Here is a 23,125-nt window from a genome sequence, read left to right as displayed (position 1 = left end):
ACGATCCATCAAATGAGGGAACATAGACATTACAAAGAACTGTCCTTACCCCTTGAATGTCTACCAAAAGAATAATGATCCTCCCCTCATCATCAGAGCGTGATTGTAGCACATTAATTGGGGCATTTTTCCGCACAAAAACTGCCACCCCTCTACTCTTAGAGGTGTAGCATGAGACATAAGAATCTCCCACACACCGTTTAAACAATAAATTAACTTCATTCTTTAACAAATGTGTCTCTTGAAGGAAATAAACATCACTATGCATATCACTATGCATATCATTCAAACAATTGAATATTGGCTGTCGTTTGACAGGGTTGTTAAGACCATTCACATTCCAAGAAGAGACAGACACAAGGTCTCCCTTTCCAGAAGGCATTGCAAAGACTTGTGTAAAATAATAAAAAAAATACCAGTTCAACAATTCTGCATGTATTAGAATAAAAAACCCTCCCTCTCCCTCCACATCAGAAGTATGAATCGAACGTCAACAAGAACTAAAAAAAAAAAAAACAACCGACCCCCTCCCAATTACATATCAGAAAACATATAATTCATTACCAACCACTAAATGAATTACCAAATCAATATTCTCAACCTACCCCAGAACATATGCGCAGGTCACAAACAGCACTTTTAAATCGCCCAATGCAAATGTGTGCAAACACTGGATAAATAGGGAATCCAGTAAAACAGAAAATGATTTACCAGCTATAAAGAGATAATATATGAAGTACTAAATATTCAGAACCGGCCTTAATTCATGACAATGGCCCTCATTAGGACCCTGGCGGTAAGGGGTTTACGCCAGCGTTAGCTGCGCCGACCCCTTACCGCCAACTACGAGTTCCCAAAGCGCCATGGTCACTTCTACGCCCGCTTTTTGCGGGCGTAAAAATCCATGGCGCTATGGGACCTTGGTGTTAATTACGCCACCGTAATGTACGGTGGCGTAATTAACGCCTTCCCCACTCCCATTGAGCCCTATGGGGCCGAAATGGGAATGGGGAAGGGTAAATGGGTCAATGGGGACTTACCGCCCCGCCAACCTCGGAATGGGGCGGTAAGTCCGCCATCCGCCATGGCGTAAACGGACTTTACGCCATGGCGGAAAAGTCCGTCGATGGCGGAAAAAATCCGCCAGGGTCGTAATGAGGGCCAATGTGTTGTTTGGGCTGTTGACAGAAATCACTGCAACATATCTCATACCACTCATATAATATCATCCATGTATAAGGTCCCCCTCCCCTACATCACCATCATATGAAAATCTAATCATAGACTGCGAGGGGGGGAGACACACACAAACATATAAACACAAAGTCGGCAAATCATACATAGATAGCTGATAGGTATAGGTGATAAGACCCGAAACACACTGGCCGACTATGAGTTCTAGGCTAAGTGTGAAACACACAGAGAACACATCAATGTAAAAAAAACTTTAGCAAACAAGCACCCTAAACAATAAGAATACACCACGCAAGCAGTAATAATGAAGCACTTGCAAAATATATAGACCATTTTCCCTCAGTTCCCCACTGTCTAATGAAAATAAACACAACTGATACCTAAGCTTGTATGAGAGAGAACACTCCAAAACAAGAAGTGTGCGCAAATGTAAATAAACCAATCTGCTGTTTGTTGTTTAATACCCTTTCACAGCAACACCGTTTCCCTCCCAAAATTTCAAGCACTCACTAGATATATCCTGACGTCCTATAGACAAGAAAGTCATTAGTGCTTAGACCAGATATCCGGCCACAACCTTATGGTGTCACATCTTCTGTCAGACACCACCTCCAACGCAGTGCATTAGATATAGGCCTCCATGTCACTTTAAGTGAGTGCACTTCAATAGCATAAATACTCCCTGAAGGCTATAGGCGGCACATCAGTGAATGTCACTCAAACTCACAGGAATATCCCACTCCCCCCTGCCTTCGTGACCTTGGCCGCAATATTAAAAGTAAGGCTACAGGCTCAGGTTACCGGCAATAGTGTAGAAATAGGCTAAGACAAAAAACAACCAAAGAGCAGGGTAAAGCAGTACATTCTCAAGGCTACTGGCAGTTGTAAAACACATGATATTAATTACAGTCAAATGTCAGGGTAATCTCGACATCCATAAAATCAATCCTGAAGTCTACTCTCCATTGTGTGTATCGTAGCGGTTATGATTGCAGCCTAACGAGAAATGCTCAGTACGTTCCAGAAAGTTATCGGGTGCTGAGGCAAAAGCAGTTATGTAAAGTAAGAGACATTAGCAAATGATAAAGACTGGTGCTGAGTGTTAGAGCCATGTTGAAAATGAGATATGGCCCTGGACAGTCACAAAATAATTATGTAGGAAGGTTCGAAATGGACATTAGCATGTGCGGAAAGGCCCAGTGCCAGGATGCGGCAAAAGAACAGTATATACGGCAGCCCTGCTCTCGAATACCTCAAATTCTGTAAGTAATCCACTGACAATGTGCACAAACCTCCACGATGAAACCATGTGGACTGTCATGCCGAAGATGCACCCGGAATATTCCGACCCCCACCCTCGTGAGGGTGGAGCAAGCCGGGGACCTTGCCGCTTCATATTTGACCTGCAATCCAGCTGCGTAACACGGACAAAACGCCTGCCTCCTTCGATTTGATACACGGAATGTCGCGTATAATGGAGGCAATGACATTACGCTGCGCTGCACCCATTGCGCAGAAGAATCAGCTGATCTCATCCAGACAGAGGTCCTTTACTCAAAGTTGCTTCGTTTCATCCACTGCGTATCCTTGAGCCAAAAGCCTTCATTGCAAAGGTAAACATAGATTCCATAAAGTTTAACTGAATCAAGTCCTCGGCGCCATCTTGCTGTATTATATCAACAGTGAAGAAAAAAAATATTAAAAATAAAATGCCAGTAAATAATGATCACATGTTGAAGTTAATCCGCAATAGTAACATGTGAATCTTTAAGAGCCTCCAGCCACAACGTAGCCTCCTTCGCATCTGAGGTGACTTTATCCCCCTCTGGAAGCATAACAGTTAAGGAATTATACTTGTTCAGAAAGGCCTTAACCTGCAGGGATTTAGCAAGTTCCTTCACATCCTTGAAGCTTCTCCTGGCTGTTAATATCTCCTTAGGATAATCCGGGTAAACATAAAGAGATTTCCCCTTGTAGAAGACAGACCCTTTAATCCTTACAGCATATAATAAGCTCTCCTTCTTTCTTGCCAGGACAAAGGATACCATGACATGCCTAGGCTTGGAGCCTGGCAGTCTACCAATTCGATAAACATGGTCAAAATCCTCCCCCTTGAAAGTCATACCAAAGCAGTCTTTAAATGTTCCTAAGAGCAGCACAATTAGGTTTTCATTTCTGGTATCAGGATTCTCTTCAACCCCAAACAGCCTGACATTTCTTTCCCGCAACTTCAGGTCCATCTCCATATGCCGATCCTTCTCACATTGGAGATCCTTTCTCAAAATGTTGTAAGCCCTATAGCTTCCTGCCATCTCTGAGTTCATAGTTATAGACTTCTTTTCCAGTTCCTCCACTCTACCATCCAGGTGACAAACCTTAGAGTTCAGTTGAGTCAAGGTAGTTTTAACCTCAACCATGTCCAATGCAACTTGTCTCAGGAGTTTATAAATGTCTTGGCTACTGGGGTTGTCTTCATCTATCTATGTTTCTTAGAGGTTGGGTTTTCTGGTTCTTGAATCTTCTTTTTTGTATTCATAATCAATAATTAAATAGCTTCAGGGGGGAGACCAGGAGCTGCAGGTTCAAGCTCCTGTCACCTTGACCAACATTCCGGAATCAATGTCTCTGCTTACTTATAGAGCCACACATCACCATACAGCAAACTATTTGGTGAGTGTATCTAGGATGGTTTGATTGTTCAAGTGCTGCATTCTTAGAGTGTTCACCTGTGGGAGCGGTCAAGTAAACATGATGAAAATGATGATGAGGCTGGCGTGCTAGTGTGTGCCTGATGGATGGAACTTTTGCATCATGATTAGCTTGGATTAAACAGGAGCCCCTACCATTCCAACAGATCAGTGGAAGACTTGAGCTGCCGTCATCCTGCAATTATTCGCTTCAAATGTTTGTCACCTTGCCCCATGCCCCTCGAACCAGCTTTAAGTGTGGGGGCTTCATAGCACCTACGATTTTCGACCAAAAATCATCATCACTTTAAATGTATGCAATGAGCTTCTGGGGAGTGTGTCTCTGTGGAGTGCCACATTTCCCAGCATGAATGAACGAGTGCAAGGAAACCCACTTGTGTTTGTTCTGAATTTGTATGGCTTTGTCATCTAGGCTTGTTTGTGCAATTTTAGGTTAATTTAGGGTTGTACTTTTTATATGGGTTTGGGGTGCAGTGGGAGATATAAATACATCTTGACTTCTCAATGTTCTGGAACATTTAACATTAGCAATTGGCCATCTTTATTTGTACCTAGGAGAACACAGGAAATGGCCAGAGGAATGAGGCTTCAAACACATGTTTTATTTAAGAGGCTACTATATAGGAATGTTGTGCTCTTAAAAGGTATCTGTACGGACTGGGGGGGGGGGTTATCTGTACCTCTGTCCCCTATATGGTAGGGTAAAGGCACAGAACAACGCCAGCAAGGCTCTCAATTTGGTAAACGTGGTGAGCAGCCAGGTTTAAGCATTCAGAAGGTGATGCAAGCAGGTTTTTAAGTACAGTGTTTCCCTAAAGCCCCCACAAAGGAATGTCCACACACTATGTTAGGTGAGAACACTGCTTCTTTATATAAAATAAGGGTTGTTACCTCTACCAACAGTATACACATACAAATAATAACACTTAGTACATGGAACGACTTATTCAGAGAATGGTAAATATATACAATCAATGTGGTACCACACACTACTTAAATTCAGTAAGAACCGCACGAAATGTGGTTTTAAATGGCAGGTGAATTCTTAAATAAGGTGTAACCAGCATAGAATAGGAAAGAAAGGCAAGTTATTTATGAACAGTGGCAGAATGTTATCTTTAGACTAGACAAGTAATTCTGGGTGAGTATCCCCCCACCTGTGCAACCTGTAATGGAAAAGTTAGGGAGTAACGTATGTTGTCTTTTACAGCACAGTCCAATATTGTTCAATAACGTTTGTACTTTCTTTTACAAGGTTCTATCACCCAAAGTACCTGAGAGGCAACACGAGAACAGGATCCAAGATGAATCGGGTCCCCTGAGTGACTCCTGAGGCTAAAAGATGCTCTTCCTCATCAAAGTACCTTTTGTGCCTTGGCAGGTGAAGTGGCATAGTTTCTTGGCTTTACTCGATGATTCCCTCCGAGGATGGACCCCCTTTGGAAGAAGGAGCAACTGGGATGCTGAGTCCAAGAATAAATAGGAACCAAAGTCTTTCAGAATAGCAGCAGTTTGGCTCTTCGATGTGCTCTCCTTTGGTCGATGGTTTCGCTGACTGTAGAAGTCCTGTGAAGATGAAACTTGCTGTGGTCTCCTTAAACCCTTCGATGACTTCTGGTGGTGATGGGTGCATATGTAACTTTTGGTGTCGGGTTTCGGAATATGGCAGTTGTTTGACTTTTGGTTCTTCAATGCTGCAGCCACAATACAGACTTCTGGAAGGCTTCTGGTGACCTGGACTCGACCACAGAAGTGGACTTCAGACCTTCACCCAGTCTGGACCCTCGGGACAACTTTATTAGCTTCTGGTGGCGGGAAACCTACTGGCTGACCTTCCAAGGCACTCTACGACTCTGGGCTCTCTATGGCGGGTAAAAGTCATCAGTGGTGACTGCAAGGATGTCTTTTCAAATGTTCTTAGGCACTTAACTTTTGCAGATCCAGGTGTCCAGAAGCACTATGCCCGGGTACCCCCTCTTCTGAGCAGTAGACAGCAACGGCTTCCAGCGGTCATGAAACGCACCTCTGGACCCTGAGTGACACCAATGGACTTCTCTGGCTCGAGATGTCTGGCACTCCTCTTCTGGACTTCGAAGACCCCTTTTCCGGACAGCAGGCAGAGAGGACTAGCTTCCAGGATACTGCGATGAAGAGTAGCAGTTTTGCACGATGGTCGCTCATAGCTCAGGGAGAGGTCTCTTTTGCAGGTCCTCTCGGGTTTAGTCATTGGGAGACACGACAGCTTTAGCTTCGGTGAATAAATGCAGTAGCAGACTTTTCTTCCAGCTGGGCTTCAAGGAACAGCTTCCTCTTGCTAAGCTTCGGCTTCAGCTACTAAACAAATTGGTAAGTGAGAGGTCCCCAGATATACACATCTGTCCCTCATTCAGTCTGGCTGAGCCAGGCTCAGTCAGCCAATCACACAGTTGGGCATTCTTGCAGGCAGGCAGACAATCAGGCTCACAGTCATTCAGGCCATTCACTCCACCCAGACACCCATACCAAAAGATGTGGATTGGGACAAGCACCCAGCCTTTCAGCACACTACACTGAATTTATGTCAGTTTCAGGCAGGGCATTCTCAGGCATTGAGAGTCACACACACAGAAGCCAGACACCCACAACAGAGAATGTAAGTTCGCTTCAGACTCCCTTCAAACAGGTCCCACACCTAGGTTGTACCCACAACACACAACACCTGGGAAGGCTCCAGTCAGTCTAACAAGAGGCAGCCCCAGAGCCATATATGGTATTTCCACCCAACAGCCAGTCAGGGGGAAAGGGAACAACAGAGACATATATGGTATTTCCGCCCACCAGCCATTCAGGAGGAAGGGACAGAGATGGGGCTTCCTAGGACTTTGGGAAACAAGGTAAAAGGCAACATAAACCAAGAGGCCACACGGGCCATCTTGCCTTCTGTCAGGAATCCACTGATCCCTAAGGCAGGGCCTGGGTATCCCAAAATGGATGATACTCAGAGCAACTGTCAAGGCAGCATGTAGCTGCCACCAGCCCATACCCTGCTCTGTGGGACCAACAGAGGCACCCAAAAACACACATAAAGGGTACAAGATGTACCCCCACCCATAGGTGTCATAAGGGTATCCCATGGGTGATGTTCACCAAAAGATAAGAATGAAGAGCCGCACTGCCAGAGGTCCAGGCGGGACCTCAGTGGCAGAAAACATAGAGAAAGCACACACAGAAAAGTGGTAGGACAAGGACCGGAGGCCCTGTCCCTCCATAAGGCATTTCCAGCATCACACTACGAACCCCGCACCCCCTTTATATGAAAAAAAGAGGCCTGGCAAATCTTTATCTGAGAATCCCAAGGTCTTCTGTTTTCAAGAACTTACTTTTCTATGTACCTATTTATGTATGTACCCTTTCCCTATGCTATTACCGCTACCCCAACCCTCTCCCCACCTCTTTTTAACCCCTTAACCCTCCCCTATATATTTTAATGTTTTTTTTGCAAAGTCATTTTTTTCGGTAAAAATGACTTCGAAAAAACTCATGTCGCCAAAACAACGCGAGACCATTCACAAGCTTGGGGAGTTTGGGGTGGTTTTCAGGTTAGGCAAGTGCAGCAGAAACAAAGCAGGAAGTGCAGTAAAGTGGATTGCATAATAAGTGCAAGTTGGGGGGCTTAACATCCACATAGAACTGTAGACATCTACAGGGCAGAGCAGTATGTGGTCTGGAAGGTAGGCACAGTAAGGTTCTGCGTGTTCTGAGCAAGGGGGAGTTATGTCAGATTTTTTTTAAAGACACGTTTTTTTTTCTGAAACTGAAATTATTTTCCTCCAACCTTAGGTTCTGGGGGAGAGCATTCCAAGGAAGCGAGTCACGAGTTTTCCCCTTGTGCATTTTTTGAAAGATACAACAACCAGATATATGGAAGTAGAAGAGCTGAGATTTCTAGCCAGATCATACTTGTTAATCTTTTACCAGTCTTTTTCTTGAAGGAGAACATTTGGTGTCACAATTGCCTTTTACCTAAGGGTGCATAGCTGCACGGGCAAGGGTCTCTGACATGAGGGTCTCTGACATGTGCGCAGCCTGCACTTTGTAAGTTGGAATCCCTCAGCAATGCCAATTTAGCCTTTCATCCGTCCGAGGTTGATACATCAAGTGCCACATGATATGGAGTTAAAAAATCACTTGTTACCACAGTGCTTAGAAGCTGCAGGAGTCTGGGATGAGGCACTGTATAAGAACACAGACAGACAGATCATACAATTCACAATCGTAGTCTAACACAGTCTCGAGTAGCCAGAACATTCAGAGCACTAGGGCTGGTAGAGACATCTAGAGAAATGCATAGAGAGGAGATGGACTACACTTTTTTTCAAATGTCAGTTTTACATACTCAAGAATAGATTACATCTTCGTCAGCACACCTGTCCAAGGGGGTGTCACCAGTTCAGAGATTGCCCCAATAACCTTGTCACATCACATTCCAGTCTTACTTAATGTTGGTGTTTGTCAGACCATGGTAAAGGGGGAACAATGAACATTTCCAAATAACACACTTAGTTATCTGATGATAAAATCCTTATTATCATCAGAAATGGATGACATGTTCTCTATGAACCCAGCTTCAGACAATAATGAAGCAAAAACATTGACCACTTTCAAAGTGGCAATTGGCCATTTCAGCAAAAAGGAAAAGGTTTAGCTATATTGATTGAGTTGCCTCTCCTTTAGGATTTAAAGGTAAGTAAAACCAAATATAGGGCATCTTCAAACTGTCATGTATTGCACTCTCTCAGTGCAACTAACGTGCAGTTATATGTGTTATACCCTAAAGAACCTGTGAGATAATTTCTGTGCAAGTGCCAAATATACTACATTAAGTAAAACCTGGTGAAAGGCTGCTAGCATCTTAATTGAGGGTAAAAAGTGACAGCATAACAATTATATTAGGGATACCAGAGGGACCATTCACACTAATGATAGCTACATCCAACATGGTCTTGTTCTGTATTACAGATCCCTTTACTAATCTCGTAGGCCTGATTAAACATCTCATATTGAAAATCTAAAGGGTGTGGTACTCCCGTCCCTATCATCCAAACAGAGAGAAAAACTGGAATCTTCTATCACATGTGAGGAGGATATTAAAGCCCTAAGATCCTACAAATTAATAAGGCTACTGTCCCAGAAGGATATACAGGAATTTTCTATAAAACATTCTCGCCTAAGCTTCACGACTGATGTTTCTCTTTAATACATTTGCTGGGGTATTCATGGTCACTTCTTCTCTCTTGGAATCTAGAATTGTACTACTTGATAAATCTGGGAAAATAACCAACCAAAGACACCTACAATTAAAAAATAGCTTTAATTAACACCAACACTAAACACTTTCCAATGATCCTTGAAAGTTAGATCAAGATGTACTTGCCTTCCCTTGTACAGGTGAGTCTGCCTTAAATGATCCAGAAACGTTCAAGAATATCCGAAAGTGTATTCATTTCATTGCAAAATGCTGTACCAAACATGCTTCTGCTGCCTCAGTGTCTCCAGACACTGAGAAGGCCTTTTATTGAGTGGAGTGGGTTTTTTGTCTGTCATCATGACATCATGAATTTGGAGAAAGGTTTTCAGCTATGGTTAAATCCTGCAATGACCATTGGACAGCTAGTTTAGTGGTACATAACAATCTCAGAGTGGGCATGGAATAAGCCATGATATTAGTGAGTACATTATCATCAAATCCTGCCAAATATATTTAGAGACTAAAGGCTCCATACAATTAAAGAAATTCAGAAATGATCATCGTACAAGTTTAGCTTTGTTTATTGTTGATTTGTGTACAATACAAACACCAAAACAAGGCCTTTAAATAACACAAAGAAGCAATGTACAATTAATGTAAGTAAGATTTAAAAAGACAATCATTCATGTATTATCTACTCCTTACACAAAGATTTATAAACAGACATTAAATATACAAATAAATCGTCAAATTACAAGACCATCATGACAGTAAAAACAGTGGCATAAAATACAGTCTGTATAAACGATTTTCAACACATTACAATAAACGTTCCATACTTCCAGTCATTTACCATATTTAGAATTCAGGGGCTCACTGTGGTGATATGTTTTTTATTGCTATTACAAAATTGCTTAAAAAGTTGGATGTGTAGCAAGGAAATAAAAGGTACTTCCCGTATAGGGATATTCCATAGCAGTACAATTTGATTTTAAATGATACTGCTGCCCTAATTAAAAAAAATATACAATCTATGTGCTTCAAGAATCGCAAGACGGTTCAGAAAGATGTGTTATTAAGTTTCTAGTGCAGTCCCAAATAGACAACAAATTCTCCCTTTCCCTACCTTGACAACCTAAGCTCAATCACCATTACAAATGTTGAGTTGTGAGAGTTCAGAGACAAGAACATTATTTCTATGCTTATGATGAAATGAGTTTGCAACCTGCGGCTCTCTACATGTTTTCCACTATGACTCTCAGGGTCCCCCACCATTGACTATACTGAGTAGGACTAAAGGGAGTTACTGTCTAAAACACCTGGACTGCCAAAGGTTGCTGACCCCTGCTTCTAGTGAAAAAGGCTAAAAACATCCTGCATTCTCAAAACTGATGTAGTTCTACTAAAACTCTTTTACACTGATATGCAAGGTGTTATTAGAAAAGCGCTGTGAGACAAGTCGCTATACTGGTACTAAGCAAGGACAATACAATCAGGGTCACATATCAATCTCAGAATACCTTGACACAAAAAATGCCTTTTACGAAATTCAAAAAGAGTAAGAGAATAGTGTGTGCTTGTTTCAGAATGCCTGTTTATATAAATAAAAGAAGTTAAAACATTCCAGTCCAAGAGGTGAAATATTGTTAGCAGAGTAGATTATTTGGTTCTGCCTAGTTTCACTAGTATCTCAGAAGCATATCCTTTAACTGCTAGACATACAATTATTTTCTCCAAGTATTTGTGTTTATTGTGATGAAGACATTTTCTTTTTCTCAAGTTTGTTCTTAAAAAATAAACAAGTTATATTTTACTAGTAAGTTACTTAGTGTTAGACCTCCCCATCTTGACATGGCCAGGTACTGGCCTTGTGAAAACCATCAATAAAACAGAGGTTAACAAATCTTTCATGTTTAGAAAATCATTCGTTTTCTAATGCTGCTTTGCAAATGTAATGCTCATTTTCCAGGGAAACTAACAACACACTCATTGTTCTGCTTAGCCCTGCATACGCTGTTCAATGGGGGTTGGGTTGAAATCCCAGGGGATTAGTTTGGACATTTGAAGATAAACAGTCACATTGATCTTGCACCAAAGAAACCCATTTAAATCCCTATAGAAAGGACTTTTCTGTTCAGATCCCCGGAGTAGTGGGATGCCCCACTCACATGGGCTCATCACAAGGGAAATGTTCTTTAGAAACAATACATCTTTACATTTCTAGAAAGCCTAAATCATGGTTCTTGGGACTGATAGGAATCAGGACTGATCACATGATGCACCCTGTTTTCCAGGCTCAGCACATCAAACACAGCAACATGCACTTAAATTGCCACTTCTTGACATCAGGTGCATAATTAAGTTCAACAAATGCTCAGTTATTGGAACATCAAATAAAGGAGCCTCTAAGAGGAGCATGACTGATGATGCTAGTCCAAAGTTTCATAATTCAAGGAAATTAAACTCATTTGAATTAGCATTAGAAAGACATGTTCCCTTAATCAATCCCTCCCCTCGATAGGTTTCACATTTTGCCACAAAGTATGATGTCATACATGATGTACTTTGGAGAATAAGACCGCAGCGTAATCAAACCTAGGTGTGAGTGTGCATGCATCAGCCCGATGTTTGTCAGGTCTCCCTACTTTATTAAACTGAGAATAAAGTAGTATTTTGCCATATTCCTTGAGCCTGACCGGTTAGTTGATTTGTGACCATTATTGTAATTCCATCTAGCGCAAAATACGCTCCAAGGTGCCACAGCACAAGGGTGCTGCCTTTCTAAAGAGCTTTGCTCCTAGTGAAAAGGAAACAGTCTGGGGTGAGAGTAGTCAGGAGGGCTGCATAAGTGGAAGAAGACTACCACTATTTAGTTTCTCTCTGCCTCCCTCACTCATTCCTGTCCCCTCCATTTCCTCTGGAGCAGAACACTTTGGGTGTGATGTCAGAAGGGCAAAGTCTTCTTCTTTCAAGAACAGGGGTTGGACCACCAATGCAGGCTAGCTTCATTCTAATCAGCTGTGGATTTTTACCTTTAAAAGAAGGGGTCTCCAACCCCTTTTTCTAATGATCATCTTGGAATCATGTTTTGGACTCCAACCTTTCAAGATGATTTCATTGGGCCTCTGTTGGGTGAGTTGATCTTTGCAAAGTCCTGCGCCAATGAGCTGAAGACTGCGTGTGCAAGGCAGAAGGAAGCTCTGTCCCCAAACCATTCCCTGGATCCAGTGGGATAAACTGCTGCTGGAACAAGCACCTGCCTCTCTGCCCGCCCCAATGGTACCCAGGAGCCCACCCTGCTGAAGGACCCCTGCAGTCGTGTGCCAGCCTCCCCTGTGTTTCAGATCATGAGAAAAGGACTCATTTTGGCCCTGAAACCCTTGATTAGGAATAAAAACACTCTGAGATCCAAGACAGCAAGGATACTAGTGTTTGAACTGATTGATTGGAGCCTTGATTTCAAGAAACGTTAATCACATTCGACCCACCAGGACCCTCCGTTGCTGCCTTTTGCACTCTCCCGATCTTCAAATTGCTTACGCAGCACCAAGATGCCTGGTTCGGAGCTGCCAAACTGCCAAGAACTGCAATAAGGTATTATTGACTATTAACTGCCCCCAAGGTGCTGTTCTGAGCCCTAGGGACTGGTTAGGTCACCAATTTCCTTTTTGAATCAAAGAAACATATCCTTTTTAAAGAAATGGTGGTTTTTGTTTGCCTTACACACCTGATTCATTACTCATTGTGCTGTCTTTGCTTAATCTCAGCTGGTGTTTCTTATTAAAGTATATCTATTTTTACAGAACCTTGATTGGACATTCCCTGTATTTTGTACTGTTATGCCTTGCTCACATTCACAGCCCTCTTGACAGCACAGCCTTTCCACGGGCTGTGTTACCACAAACAGCAAAGGAGGTGTATCGCTTAGCTCTGCCTGTTTCACCTTTATGATTGTAATAGCTCTTGCTTTTTTTAGAAGTGTGAGGGCTGAGTGGGCACTCTCGCCCCTACCCATCCTTGTACTCCTGCAGAGCTGCATCCAATCCGTCACAGAGGCTCGCTGCCTGCATGCTGGCTTCATCTCATGTTGCTTGATCTCCAAATATCTGCTTCTTTGGACCTTTTGCCAGTTGCCATTGACTCACTGGTTCGCAATGTACTGCCGACCCTCCTTCTTTAGCAGGTTGTATCCATTCCGAATGGACAGATTGCTTTCCTTGTGGTAATTGTATGCCATATGGTGCATTACTATGCCAGATTATCTTTTTTCGCAATTTTCAATCTGGATACAGTAAATTGTTCAATATAATGAAATCTATCACGCTTTTAAAAAGGTGTTTGGCCCGTGTGTGTGTGTGTGAGTGCTTTTCTTTTTTTTGCAGGGTCCTCATTTGCCCTGTTTGCAAAGTTTGGTAGGATCATTAGAATGCATAGCTTTAATTGACAAATATTTTCTGGGATTATATAAATGCTGTGCAAGATTTTGGACACAGAAAGCTATTGGGTTAGAATGTGATGATGTGAAGGACATCTCAATGCTACACTCCAACTGTACCCTGACTCTGTGATAGCCTTCTGGTTGAAGCATGGGGGGCTGTTTCTGTTTTAGATGGCAAAGTGTTTTTCGTCAATGATTCTATGCAAGTTGGTCCTTTGTTGTACAATAATCCCCTGCTAAGGTTTCTCATCAGCTCGCGCGTGTGTGTGAACTTGCATTTATTTGTATTTTGTATTTGTATTTTATTATTTATATAGCGCTTTACACCAAAGCGCTATATCTCTCCCTTTCCATATGATCCTGCCATCTTTCACTGAGGACTCCATTAAATATGTCCGATTGCCATCCGACTGTTGCCATCGCCTCTCAATGCGCCATCCCGTCCTTGCCTTATTTTCAGTGGGCACCGTACTTGTACTCCTCCACCCACTCCTACGTACGCGTCCATTCCCTGAAACCTTCCCATCCAGCACCTCTCCTCCACATGACACACACTTACCTATTTTAGGTCCGGGCATTGTCATGTGGTCGAAGCGTAGGAATGGAAGTAGTGGAACTATGTTTCCTGCTGGCCTGCCTCCGCTTTCCACTCGGGAGGATAGCTCAGGGGGAACGTGCTCACCTTGGAAACAAAGAGACATGGGGCCTCATTACGACCCAGGCGCTAATGGGCTAACGGCGCCGTAAAAGGCTGAGGCGCCGTTAACCTATTAGCGCCTAATTACGAGGTCCCTTTGCGGGACCCGACCTTAACGGCTGGTGTAGACCAGCCGTTAAAGTAGGGACCTGCAAAGGGACCTTGGGGCTAATTACGGTGCCGCAATTTGCGGCACCGTACTTAGCACCTTCCCCATTCCCATTGAGCCCTATGGGGCAAAAATGGGAATGGGGAAGGGCCATGGAGGAAGGGTGAATTACCGCCCCGCCAACCTTGTAATGGGGTGGTAATTCCCCCTTTCTCCATGGCGGAGTCGGTAACTTACCGGCATGGACCATGGTGCTAATAGCACCATGGTCTTCCACCAGGGTCGTAATGAGGCCCATGGAGCAGCACAGGTTCGATCCACGGTCCGGGCTTAGAAACCTATGGGTATTAAGTGCTTTATAAATAACCAATCATATCAATGGGTATTAAGTGCATTATAAATAACCAATCATATCACAAACACCATCGCCACAAACCCTCCCATGCGCAATCCTAACCCCTAAACAAACACACCTGCTATTTAATGGAATGTTCAGTGCCCTGAAGCAAGTTTCAACTTCTTCCTGCACTTTTATTTTAAAATGAAACCTTACGAAATGGTCTATTTTTAAAATAAAAGCATAAGAACAGTACAACTTAAAAACAAAAAGTAGAAGAGTACCGTTCCCAAATGCTCCCGTCCACTTCGACCACTGGGCATTCTTCGCCGGCCATGCAATGTCTTGCAGCCTGGCAGCATACAGGTGGCGTATCTGTTATTGTACTGGTAAATACGACTGCCTCTCCATCCACCTTTCAACATGCTGGTGCCTGGCCATCGGTGCACAGTCCCACCGCTGTAAAGTCCAGCATGGCAACTCAGATCAGTTGTACACTGCAAATTCTAATTTCCCTAAACTTTCCCCGGGGCTGCCTAACTTTCTCCGTCATGTCCAAGTGCCTGCATCCATTCTTGGGTATGAACTGCGGCAAACATTCTTGGTACTGTGTCCTAGTTTCTACGGATGAGCGGTGCCTGTCTGGGGCTTGATAGGGCAGCAGGCATCATTCTGCTTGGACGCCCCGCCTGGTCTCATACAGAAACAACCTGTTACATTTCTCACCTCGGAGAGCAGTGTATTTACTTCAGCAGTAAGTAACTCCACCGCTTCACGAATGCAGGCAGCAGTAAACGTGGAGGCAAGGGACAAAAGTCTGCCCAGGGGATATCAGTAGACGCCCCTCCATGTTGAAGCTAAAGGCTTAACTGCTGGGCTCAGCTTTTACATGGCCCATGCCTTTTAATAATTGCCAATAACTAAAAAAAACTGTTTTTGTTTGTGTGTATGCAAGGATTGTATGCATGTATGAATGTATGCGTGCATGCATGGCAGAGAGTCTGGAAATATGTGTATGTTTACAAGGGGATGTCTGCAAACATATCAATGAATGCAGTGATGCAGTGGGAATGGTGTACATGGGGCAACTACGATGTGTGAATGAGAGTGCAGTGTAAAGGTTCTCGGTGCTTCTGTGAATGACAGATACGCTGGGTGCATGACTGTTGGGTGAATGTGTATGAATGTGTGTATATCTGTGTGTGGAGTATTTATCTGTGTATGTGTACATTTATATGTGTGTGTATGCAGGGCTGGGGCCAGGGTGGGGCTTTGGAGCATGAACATTTTTTACTGCCATTTTTGGGCAAATCAAAGCCAACCTATGTGCTATTATGTTAAGATGGGGTTGGAGTGGGCGGGGGGGGGGTACCACAGTGGGGCTGACTGGGTCCTACTGTGGCATATAAATCTGTACTAACATTAAGGGCAAAGCCAACATGATGGGGAAGGGAATGTTTCCTTAGTGTGGCTTGGCATTTATTTTTACCTGTGTTAAGGTCAAAGGCAACATAAGTGTTCTTACATGGAGGTGAAGGGGCATTTGTGCTGTCCTCAAGGCAATGTTTGTTACTGTGGCATGACATTTTTTACTGCCATTAGGAAACAAATACAACATGATGGGAGTGCTTGTTTGGGGAGGGAGAGTTTTGTGTAGCCAGCAAGGATATGTTTTCTTGCTGTGGCATGGCCTTTTTTGACTGACATTAAGGTTAAGCCAACAGGAGTATGTTCTTACATGGGGATACTGGCATATATTGGCAGAACCAGCAGAAACATGTTTCGTTATAGTATCATTACTGGAATTATGGAAAAAGCAAACATGAGTATTATGTGGGAATACTGTCATATATAGGTGCATCAGAATGGACATGTGTGGTCACAATCAGTATGAACTATTTTTTTTTATACTTACAGAGTCCTGGCACATATTATTATGACAAGGTGTTTGAAAATTCTGCTGTGCATTGTTAGTGAGTTTACATCTAATGGACTTTATGTCTTACCCCACAAAACTAATTGTAAACTGCATGGCTTTTTACCTAATTTATCACAGAAAGTGTACTGTAAATGCACCATTTTACCCATTATTTTAAAAACAAATCTCACCCCACACTCCCACCTTCACTATGTTTGATCGGGGTACGAACACGTCCCCTTCCTTCTGTGGCTCTTCTTAGTGTGGACCCTACTACATTAGCTCCGGGCCCCAATTGTTACACAATCCTGGCTAGGCCTCTGGTGAGTTGGGGTGAAGGAGCATCTAATGGGCCAAAGGAAGACGTGATATCGCCTCAGCCTTCTGGGCTTGTGGAGGGAGCCTTGGGCAGGGGGGAGGTGCCAATAGCTCAATAGGTTTGATGTGCCATCTCACTAACAGTTTTCAAAAGTGCCATTCAGCCTCCCCAAATTGTGAGGCTGGCTCCACCTCTGCTTCTACGTTGATATGGACCTCATTAACAGTGCCCACTCGATCACAACATTTGGAATTGAGGATATGGGTAGGTCCTTGGTCATCCTTGTGTAGATTTACCATCACCGTCTTGTGGCCAATGCTGGATTTGACTTTATGGACTTCATTCATTCATGGTGCGTCACCTTTTCACAAGTCTCATGCTGGACTTCCTTTGCATATTGTACTCATGGTGGCCCTGAATCATGCTGTTCCCATCTTCATCTTGCATCCTGACTTGCAACATTATGTCTTACTACTGACTTCTGCAATTGTATTCACTCTCCCCTCTTGCTTCTCCACTTTTTTTGACTGCTAACTCTCTGTTCTCTCCTCCTTTCCCTTCTCCCTTTTCCTATCTCCTCCCTTACTTTCTTCTATGCACTTACTCTATCAGAATTCGTCCCTGGACCTAGTATGATAGCAACCTCGTCTGTTTCCTCCCCTCTCCCCTTACTGGTTTTCCCTCCCCACATCCCCTCCAGCACTATCTGAAATGTCGTCAGTCCTAGTATGATAGTCACTTGTTTTATTCCTCCCCTACCTTTCTCCTCCCTCCAACCTCCCTCACCTCTTGTTTTGCTCTGGCTTCACCAGAAATGCCGTCAGGCCTAGTACTGTAGTTGCCTGTCTGTTTCCATTTCCTTCCCACTCTCCCCCTCCCTTCCTTATCTATGTCTTAGCTCTTGCACTATCTGAAATGTCGTCAGGCCGAGTACGATAGTTAATTTCACATCCTTACTGTTCATGGCCTGTAAGAATGTCATTGTATTTTCCCTTGTTCCCTCCCTTGCCTTGAAGCGCTTTGAAACACATTCGGCCTCATTACGAGAATGGAGGTAATGAAAAAAGGAAGGCGGAATGGTCACAGCGGCATCGCTAATGGGTCCAGGGCATTACGACCCGACAACCCGCCAATACCGGCACCGCCGGTACCGTGCCCCTTCATACCAGCATGGGCGCGTACACGCACCCCTTCAGGGAGCAAATACTGGCATGCCGGTAATAGGAGGACATCACAACCCACGCGGGTATGCAAATACCGGTATCCCGAAGGCAGTAATCAGGGGCTGCACGATTGCAGCCATACAGGCATCGCGGACCACCCGTAAACAGCAATCAGCAATCAAGCCAACTGCCACATGTGCACACAATCACCACAGGTGGACTCAATGGTGTCTGGCCCAGTATAAAAGGAGTACACCCACACACCACACCCCTACACCAAAATGATTCCACTAGCTGTTGCAATCATGGCGCTGGAGGACATGCCTATACTGCTACAACTACAGCAACAACAGCAACTACAACAACAACTACAGCAGCAACAACAGGCAGCACAGAGGAGACGCAGGAGGAGAAGGAGGGTGAGACAGGCCCAGCAATTACCAAAAGTGCAGCCAGTAGTACCTTGTAGGCAGCCACCAATCCCTCGCATCAGACCCAGTCCATTCAATCTAACCCCTGAGCAGATCCACACCCTGTACCGGTTGGACTGGGACACCATCACCACCATAGTGGACATGATAGGCAACGACATTACCAGCCTCATAGAAATACGCACTGCCATCCCCCTGCTACTACAGGTGGTGTCTGTGCTTCACTTCCTGGCCACAGCACACAGTGGGCCAGCTGCATGGCATTTCACAACCACTATTTTCACGCATGCTGAGCCAAGGGCTGGATGTCCTCCTGAAGCACGCTAGCACCCACATATCCCTACCACGGACTGCCCAGGAGATAGCCGACACCAAAGTAGGCTTCCATGCACTGGCAGGTATGCCCAATTGTTTTGGTGCCCTGGACTGCACCCATGTAGAATTGGTAGTCCCCCATGCCGTAGAGGTGGTGTACCACAATCACAAGCTATACCAATCCATCAATGTGAAGATGGTATGTGACTCCAGCAAGATCATCACACATTGCTGCGTCCGATTTCCCGGATCAACACATAATGCCATGGTGCTGCGTGCTGGACCATGTGCCTGGCTGCTTGGTGAGTTGCCTGACTGGCCCATGGCAGTGCATCGGGGTAGTGATGTGTTGGGATGCATACTCCACCTGGGTGGGAATGGGGGGGAATGCATACTCCACCTGGGTGGGAATGGGGGGGATACATACTCCACCTTGGTGGGAATGGGGGGATGCATACTCCACCTGGGTGGGAATGGGGGATGCATACTCCACCTGGGCGGGAATGGGGGGGATGCATACTCCACCTGGGTGGGGATACTCCACCTGGGTGGGAATGGACGGTTAGTGGAGAATGCACGCAGAGCTAATGTCTCCTGACCTGAACCTCTCAACCCCGACATGACACATCATTGGCACACATCTGACCATTTACGTATATCAATGACCACATGTAAGACGCACAACCTGGCCACCATGTGTATGTCAAGCAATGCATGACTAAACAGGATCGCAACTGTGCCAATGTGGCTAGTGTGACCATGCACAGTGTAGTATACACAGGAAAAATGGGAGGCAAAACATTGTCGTACAACCACAGTACATCCGCCTCAGCATGCATTATTTCATAATAATCATCTATCCAACACCATCCAGACGGTTCCGCTGCCTAAGCAGGTCTGGTGGAGCACTCCTTTATGGCCCTGAGAAGGTGGCAAAGATAACCATGGCCTGTGTCATGCTGCACAACATGTGCGTCCGGAGAAATGTACCACTGCCACCTGACATTGCATGCACCGGGTGAGGATGATGAGGATGAAGATGGGGGAGAAGCAGCACCCCTGCCAGTACGTGATGCATAGGATGGCCGTGCAGTACGCCAATCACTGATTCACGAATACTTCTGACACACAGGGACCTTGATAGATATGTGTCAGTGACACATTGTACACTGTGTCCATGTGGACATGCACACAAGGAAAGTGGGGAGTTGGCCACAGTACACCGTCAGACATTAAAGTGATACACACGAAAAGCCGTTGAATTTTTTTAACACAACAGGTGTATTTATATCAACTGAAGAAAGTGCAACCCCAAACCCCCAGTGAACTCCCCCAACTCCCCAGTGAACCTCCAAAACCCCCCAGTGAACTCCCCAAACCCCCAGTGAACTCCAAAAACCCCCAATGTACTCCCAAAACACCCCAATGTACTACCTGTAATACTCCCAATCACCGCCAACACCATTGCACCCACTCCCATAGTTCTCCCACACTATTTGCGGGACTTCTTGCAGTCTGGGGAAGGCATTTCAGTGTGACTCGCACTCTGCCGTGTTTGACGCACAGGGCTGGAGGGTCCAGAGGAAGGGAGGGGCAGAGGAAGCGGGTGTGGTGGATGGGGAGGAAGCTGTGGTCATTTGCATGCCTGGTGCGGGTTGTGGCTGCTGCATGTGGAGCAGGATGGATGTGAGGACCTGCGTGATGGCCCCCAGACAGTCTCTTGGTGGCTATGATGGCTGAGGTCCCCGCTATGGCCTGGGCTATCCCACAACTCGTGTCCTCCCCATCGGCAATGTATTGCCGGAGCAGGTCCAACATAGACTCCTGTCTGGTCTCCACCCTCGCCAGCCGTGCCTCAAGGCTGATGGTGGGAGCAGCAGTGGTTGAGGGTGCTGCCACGGGGCCTGCATTAGCAGTGCTGTCCTCGTGGAAGGGGCTCAGGTCGGAATCGTGCAGGCAGGGATCCGCACTGCTGCAGGTGTGTAAGGGCTAAATGTGGGGTGAAGGGGTGGGCACGGGGTTTGGGGCATGTGGACACTCCACATGCGTCAGTCCTTCCTGGTCCACAAGCTTCTCCACTGCATCATCGGTGTTGGTCTGTTGTTCTACGGCCTCGCCTTCCGCTGGTGTGGGTGTAGGCAGCTCAGTGTGCACGGTGTCAGGTGCACTGGGTGTAGGAGTGGGCTGTGAGGCAGCCCCGGAGGTGGTGTTGTCGCTGGCCGTTGTCATTGGCCGGGACGTGGATGCCCTTGTGGTGTGATACTGGCTGGCATCTTCTCCATCGGTGCCTGGGGGGGTAGAAGAGATGCAGGGCATCAGTGATGGTGTTACATGCTAGATGCATTATAGGGTGCTGTGGAGTATTTCATTGATCATGCATTCATATCTTACAGGTGTGTCACACAAGGTAGAATGAAGGGTGCATTTTGGCATTTGCTGCATGGCAGGTGGCATGCCATTGCATTGGGGTTTGTGTGATGTATTACATGGGCACTGTCCGTGTGTTTTGGCTGTGTGTTGGTAATGGGATTGGCACTCAGCATGAATGTCAGTGTGGCAGGGTTTGGCCCTCCATCTGGACAAGAATATGTTGATGTGTGTGTTGGGACATGCATTGCCTTGCCTAGACTCTCTTCCACATCACTTGTGCTATGTCATGGTTTCCCCTGCAGGGATCTGCAGGGTCACTCACCTCCATCTGCAGTTGATGCTGCACCCGTCTCCATCTCCCCAAATCCCTTGATGGACTCCAGATTGATGAACGTGCGTGCAGTCTCCTCCCAGGTGGTCAGTTTGGCAGGGGAGTGGGGACCCCCGCCTGTAGCCATGGACTCCCTCCTGTTGCTTGACAGGATATTACGAACCCTGAGGCGGAGGTCCTCCCACCACTTTTTAGTAAACCTGCCATAAAACAAACAATTAAAGTACATTTCTGGTGCAGTAGGACCAATAAGGGTCTGGGACCACTGATTTATTTTGAGGGGATAATGAACATACACTTCTTTATAGAGATCATAATCATGAAGAAGATGTTGCTATATGCAATGGAGAAGTATGCAGTGGGCATCCACAAAATATGAATTGCACCGGACAATGATCCTAAGCTCTACTTTGGAATCTCTTCACATAAATCCATTACATTTCATGTGGGCATAATGCTTTCTCAATAAATCATTAGTGCACTCACTCTGCACCTTATAGCCATGTATTGTTAGTGTATTTTCTATGGAGCACAAAATTTTCATTTTGATGCATTCAACACTGCAACATCGCTGCAACCCACCCTTGTTTGCCTTTGCCATCTTTTGGTAATGGACTGACACACATGGGCGAGTTAACTTTGTTTGCTCTGGCAGCAAAAAAGCTGGAAACTTTTGGATTCAATGAAGAACGTATTCCAATTGCACCTAGATAATCATGTGTGACCATGGAGCTGCAGAAGATGTTTGCCTAAGTAATAGACAACCTACCTGTCATCTGCCTGCTAGCTAACATTTTCCCCTCGTCTATAACCTGCCTCTGCTTCTCTCTTTCTCTGTCTCCCCTCTAGCACTTCACCCAGCATGGTCACATCCCGAGCAAAGCTGGCCGTACTGACTATTTGAACTTAAAAATGTCCAGTGTTCATTGTCTTTAATCTATGTATGTCCACTATTGTATTGTCCCCGGTGACTGTTGTATTTACTCCCCTCCACAACCTATTCAGAATGTCTCTCTAACTCATCCATTGTAAGATGCTCTGATTTCTTATCTATTTTACGTTCTTTTGTGATCAACAGAGCATTGTTCCAAATATTTTCTTTGTTCATACTTGATTACTTACGTTTTCCATAATATATTTTCTCAAATAAAGAAAGCAGTTAATGAAGTAATTTTAGTATTTGAATTGCAAATACGGCAATACACTACTGGTATTAGAAAGTCACCATTCAATATGAGTAGTACATGAAATTAACATACTGCACAGGTAAAAATCATGGGATAATTTTTACACAATTCTTTCTAGTCTCCAAACATGTTGCTGTGAATAGTGAAGTCTAATGGAAAAAAAGTCTGAAGAGGAATAGATCATCCCCCTCTCTAGTCTTAGAGCAAGTTGTATAAGGTATTAGGTATGGGACCTGTTTATTATGAATGCAAGACATCCCTTCCATGGCCCCATATAGTCTGAGTCCAACCCACAATATGTCATCAGGCTACGACAGGCATCCAGAGCAACAGGCCAATGAACAAAGTGCAGGGCCAACATGCTAACGTGGGGCTTTTTTT

This window comes from Ambystoma mexicanum, chromosome 1q, assembly GCF_040938575.1.
Source record: "Ambystoma mexicanum isolate Mex_15411 chromosome 1q, UKY_AmexF1_1, whole genome shotgun sequence".
NCBI lineage: Eukaryota > Metazoa > Chordata > Amphibia > Caudata > Ambystomatidae > Ambystoma > Ambystoma mexicanum.
This window is presented reverse-complemented; position numbering follows the sequence as displayed.